This window comes from Elephas maximus, chromosome 5 (genome assembly GCF_024166365.1).
Source record: "Elephas maximus indicus isolate mEleMax1 chromosome 5, mEleMax1 primary haplotype, whole genome shotgun sequence".
NCBI classification, from domain to species: Eukaryota; Metazoa; Chordata; class Mammalia; order Proboscidea; family Elephantidae; genus Elephas; species Elephas maximus.
Genome location: NC_064823.1, coordinates 71,546,236 through 71,552,460, shown reverse-complemented (window position 1 = coordinate 71,552,460; position 6,225 = coordinate 71,546,236). Strand labels below are relative to the sequence as shown.

General features: G+C 36.4%; 1 pseudogene; it reads left to right on the top strand.

Annotated features, from left to right (window-relative positions):
• The first annotated feature begins 2,295 nt into the window (after positions 1 to 2,295).
• Positions 2,296 to 3,224, top strand: LOC126076677 (UPF0602 protein C4orf47-like; annotated as a pseudogene).
• Positions 3,225 to 6,225: the final 3,001 nt, after the last annotated feature.

Sequence of the window (6,225 nt, the reverse complement as noted above, 5' to 3'; positions counted from 1 at the left end):
ATGTATCATATCATGACCATTCTTGTTAGTAAGGGTAACAGTGTTTCTCTAAAAGCAAATAGGCCTTTTCTTTTGTGTGGGGGAGAAAAAAAGCCATAACGTTTTGGCTGAAGGAAGATGCTTATTATAATTCTCCTCACCTGAAAGTAAAAAGGCCAAAAGGCCTACTGTATTCAGCTCCATATTCCTAAAATCAAACTTTACACATCACAACAACCTGGAAAAAATAACTAACATGATGTATTTGTACTGTGAAGTTTTAGGCCAGCTCAGCATTTAGGAACTGCAGGAGTGGATAGAGAGAGACAGGAATTTAATTTTAATTAAGCTGCTCTAAATTCAGTTTTGGGAATGAAATCCACAAATCTTCTATGATTTACCATAATAAGCACACATTTCTAGTGATTACAGAAGTCCTAGAGACTAGAAACCCATAAAGCATCAAAAATTCATACTGAAATGAAAATTCAGAATTTCTTGATTTTTCCAAATTCATATTATTCTTTTTCATCACTTCAGAATTTGTACTTACAAAGAGAAAAAGAATGTATAACTCTTTGCTGATATTAACCCCTTGGCTAAGAAATTTCACTTTTTGGAGGGATGGGGGGAAGGTAAGAATTAAAAGCATGTGTGATTTTTTCCAGCTAAATCTCAGCTTGCCCAGCATTCATAAGAGGAAGAGAAATTGCCTGTATTTACATTTCATAACTGGCACTTCTTATCGTGCATGAAAATTCCTATCTAGTGTACTCATGGGGAAGCTAAAGTTTTCAGTGGAGCACAGCAAAGAAAGCCTGACTCAGAGAAGCCATATAGTAAGGTGGAATAAGAAGGGGTTGAGGAGCATGTGTGATTTTGAAACAAGACACCTGGGATAAAAGTCTCCTTAAATTCTAAGCGATTACCCTAGGTTCAAAGAAAAAAGAAAGTTGCAAAGACTGAAGAAGAAAGAGCAAGCTCTTGCCAAAATGCTATTTACCAAGTAGGGGTTCCTCCTCAAAACACACAGGAAAAAAATGTTTAAAGTAACCCAAATTAGGTGAGAAACCACTTTGCCATTTTTTTTTTTAATGCTAAAGATAAGGTACACAGATGTTGAAGCATACAGATTTTTTTTAAAGACTCAGGGAATGAAAAATGGCCAGCTTAGAGAAAAAAATGATTTTTCCAGCATCAACAGAATTTTTTGGAGAGGACGAAAATTTAAACTCAGAAATCATGGAAGACTCTCAGATTATAATATCATTTGACTAATTCCAATTTCTAATATATCATGCCGGTAATAACCACAAAATATTTGGTGGAAAACAAATTGTTACCGAATAAAAGTAATATTTTCACCTACCCAATTAACAAGATTTTCTAAATTCTAATACCTCATACTGGCACCAGTGCCTTGAGGTGGACACTTTCCTTCACTCCCAACTTTTCTCCACTTTCACTAATCTATACTGATGGCAGCATAAATTGGTTCTACTTTTTAAAATTTAGCAATATGTATGGGAGGTTTAAAATGTCCACATGCTCTGGGACTCGGGCAGACATGGCTGTGGCAGCATGCTTGTCCATTTTCCCACTTTTGTCTATTCTGTAATTTCCGGACTCAGACAGACATGGCTGTGGTACCCATGCTTGTCCATTTTCCCATTCTTGCTTACTCTGTAATATTTCCTTAGACTCAGGCAGACATAGCTCTGACAACATGCTTTGTCTGCTTCCCACTTCTTTGTGAAGATATGCTAAATAAAATTTTCTTTTTGCTTTAGTAAACTTTGTGATGTTTTTTCTCCTACAACAGTTAATGGCGTAGTTGGCAGGATTTCTGAAGCATTGAATCCAGTTGAACTTGAGGAGACCTGGACTGTGGAGAAGATGCCGGCAAAAGAGGTCCTATCTTCTGGACCCACGTGCTCCCACTCCACTTCCCTTCGACACCAACAGGAATACCTCAACAAAGAATATAGACTATATTGAACTTACAAAAAAGACTGTGAATAGGCTCAATCAAGATTTCCAGAACTCTTATGCCAAAGCTGATGATTTTGCAGACTGAGGTCGAGCCAGAATCACTTACAGCAAAAGTTAACTACATAAGACTGAGTAAAGGAAATGATGCCATCCTGGTGAAGAACCAGATGGTAACCGGTAGAAAACCAACACCGTGAGTTTAAAGGACCTGCAATGGTTGCCATCTAAGAGCTCAACTAAGCCCAGTGAGATTTTGCCATAAAAGCAGCCCTGAGGGGCCTTCTGGAGTTACCAATATAGAGAACACCACTCCAAGAGGCAACAATGCCAGCTGAAGGAGGGGAATCTGATATGGAGGGGATTGGCCTCTTCAGTGAGATGGAGTATATTACCATTGGTGATAAATATGTGTCACCATATAGTTGACCCTTTAATGAGGCTGCAAGCAAAAATAAACAGATGCTACCTAGGGGATCCAAAGCCATGTCAGATCTCCAGCAGGGTTATTTTGATTCCCATTTTGTAAGGATTTTTGAAGGTGAAGGCTACACAAATCTGAATCAAATGAGGTGTCGGCATATGATGGAAGAAGCCAAAAAAAAATCTAGGCAAACCCTTTCTCCCTAGTAATGGAGATAAAAACCGTGTGGGTTTGAAAGCTACTATGGAACAACAGGTGGCCCAGTCCCATTCTTCAGTGCACAGTTAAAACCCAGAGAAAAATATCAAGCACCTGGAAAGAACCTATACACAAACCTAGGAAAGAAACGAACTGGATATGGCTATGTAAACCTTACCATAGGTAAACAGCCTTCACACTCAGCTGATTTCTATGATGAACCAAAACTACTAAGAAAGAGAATGAAGCACACCATCATTTACTTAAAGGGTCACCTTTCAAGTTAAATTTTTACCCAAAGAAATATTTTGACAATAATCCTTATTTCTCTAATAAACTTTTACCACCAATTAAAAAAGCAGAGAAGCCAGGATCAGTTGCAACCCATTTTAAGCCCTCTTCTCCTGGTAAAAAGGCTGGTGGAATGAAAGCAGGAACATTTGACCCTTACCCTTCACATTCTGCTGACCGATATGTGATTAAATTACCAAGACAGATTGCCAGCAAAAGTGATAAGATTTTTCATCCACCAGGTGGACCAAAAAGCAGACCAATGATAAGTATAATGACTTTAAACGTCAAGAGGGCACTAAATACGAAGAACTACAATACTGCTTCAGTATGGTCCTATTAAAACTGGAAGACAAATAGCTCTCCAGACCCTACATACCAGTAATTCATTATCAAGTGCTAATTATTAAAAAAAAAAAAATAAGATGTGTAACAAATAGCTCAAACATTTAAATCAAATTTCATCTTGCAACTCTAGCCCCTTCCTTGTTTTAATTTAGTACTACCACTTAATGAATAAACAGTATTAATGATTTAAAAAAAAATGTGCACACGCTCTAATCTAGTAATTCAACATCTGTAAATCTACCCTAGGGAACTAATCACAAATCACATAAAAGATTTGAGTATGAAATATATTTATCTTTGTGAAAATGTAGGAAATCATGTAGAAAAAAGTAAGAATCATGAATTTTGTGTTAATTGCATCTCGATAAAGTTGTAATTAAAAAAAGTAGAACTCAAAATCATCTATATAGCATCATAACAGCTATATAATATTTCATTGGAAATGGGGCAAAGAAAATGCACTAAGAATGTAGACTGTTTATCCCTGAGTTATTGGTTTATGGTTGACTGTTATGTTCTTATTAACAGCTGCCTAGATGTGGATTTTTTTTTTTTCCATATCCTCTTTGGTGTTTTTTGGGCAACTTGAATCTATGGATGGATGACTATCGACAGTTTGGGGAAATTATCAGACATTATGTTTTCTATAGTGCTTTGATCTCACTCTCTCTTCTCCCTCTGGGATGTCAATTAAATGTTAGATCTTATTATATCCTCTGTGCCCCTCACCTTTTCCTCTGTTAATTCATCCTTTTACTTCTTCATGAATCATTGTGAATATTTTTCCCAATTCACTAATTCTTTCTTCAGAGATGCCTAATCTGTTATTAAATCCATCCATTGAGTTCATAATTTATCTCTCAGTTTTAGAATTTTTATTTGGTTCTGTTCAAATTTGGTACCCAAAACCAAAACCAAACCCTTTGTTGTGGAGTCAATTCCAACTCGAAGCAACCCTATAGGACAAAGTAGAACTGCTCCATAGGATTTGCAAGGCTGTTTTTTTTTTTTTTTTTTAATCTTTGTAGAAGCAGACTGCCACATATTTCTCCTGAGGAGGGGCTGGTGGATTCAAACCACAGGCCTTTCAGTTAGCAGCCAAGTGCTTTAACCACTATACCACCAGGGCCCCTTAAATTTGCTATAAATTTGTTTTTATAGTTTCTAGTTTCCTATGAAATTTTCTATCATGTTGTTTACCTCCTTGAGTATGGTAAGAAAAGTTATTTTCAAGTTTGTATCTGATAACACCGGTATTTGAAATACCTGTGGATCTGATTATCTATTTTTACTGTTAATTCTTACTTTCATTTACTTGTCTCCTCATTTGTTCAGTTATCTTTGGTTATAAGTCAGTCATTGCATTTAAAAATTGCTTATAAAAATACTATGAAGTTTAGAAGGTCTTCTTCCAGAGAGAATTTTCAGGTATTCCTTCCAAACACCTGTGGGCACCAGCAATGTGGGATCGTCTAAATCCAATTTAGGGATTTGAGATTTTTCTGGGCTAACAGAAAACTTGATCTGGGCCATAGTGCATGTGAATGCTGTTTTCTTTCTAGATCATCCTTCTAGGATTCATGCTTTTGGGTATCAACCCAAAAGACAGGATTTACCAGGTTTTCCACTTTTCTTAGTCTTGCATTCTATCTTTTGTGCTCCTTACCCCACAAGGTTATCAAAAATACTGTTCAGTCTCTCAGCCATAGATTAGTAACTCCCCTTAGGGCAAAGTTGCCCTAAAAGTTGAGCTTACTTTTTTACATATCAGTCTCCTTTTAGATGTTGGACCATTAATTCTTCACTACATTTTGAGCTCTCCAATGCTTTTAAGCAAATCTTTTCATCTAGTTTTCTAAATGTCCTAATTTGGAAGAGTTGGTAAAAACTACCTAGACAGTTGTTATACTTGTACATTTAAAATATTTCCTTTATTTCTAAATTTAATAATGGGCATGAATAGCCTATAGGATTGAACCATGAAAAGTATTGTTCATTCATTTTTTATTTTCAAGTAGTGTACAAGCCTTCATATAATAGTAAGTTTAAAATATTTATAGTGCATTTATAGATAGAGACTGTGCTTTCTAGACTGAAATCTTGTATAGTTGAGTAAAAATACGCACCTTGGCCTCTTGTTACAAGAAAAGGAGTTTAATTTGTTCTCTATATTCACCTATTCCTCCAGAGTAGAAGTTCAGCTGTATTACATGTTGAAAGTTATTGATAATTAAAGAATTATTCACTGTCCACTCCAATTCATTCTCTATACCTCATGGCGAGTAAATGTTCAAAAATTAAAATCCAATTGAGTCATTTCCCTGCCTAAAACTCTATAAAGTCTTGCTATTACCCTCAATCTAAAATCCAGATTTCTGAGCAGAGCACGCAAAACCATTCCACTCTTGCTTTTTACCATTCATCTCTTCCCGTTCTATGTATCGGTCATACAGAACTATTGAAATTTTTCTCAACCTGTCATCCTTTCTTGCCTCTGACTCTTTCCACACTCCTTCTCGAAGGGAGATGGCAACAGTATAAGCAGGCCCCTGGGACTTAGAGGTGAAAGTCAGTTGCTGATAATAGCAACACCCTAACCCCCTTATCCCTATATTTTCATGCTAGAGAAATATACTTCCACTCTGATAAAAGGGGTGAAATGTGGAACAGAATTTCAAATACTCAATGGAATTCAGAATCTCTGGAGCTATTGCAGCTAGATGAACCCCCAAGACTATTGCCCTGAGATAATTTTTAAACTTTAAACCCTAAACCAAAACTATCCCCTGAAGTCTTCTTTGAACCAAAAAAACAGTTTGTCTCAATAACTATGTCTCCTGCCTTGAGCATTGTTCTCTTTTAAAGAATGATCTGTGTGAGATAAAATTGACAACAGCAACTCAAAAGGTTAGATGAGAAGCTTAGGGGGCAGCGAGTTTTAGTCAATGGTGTTGGGACAGTTGGGAGAAGGATGGCGACAATGTTTGCACAACTTG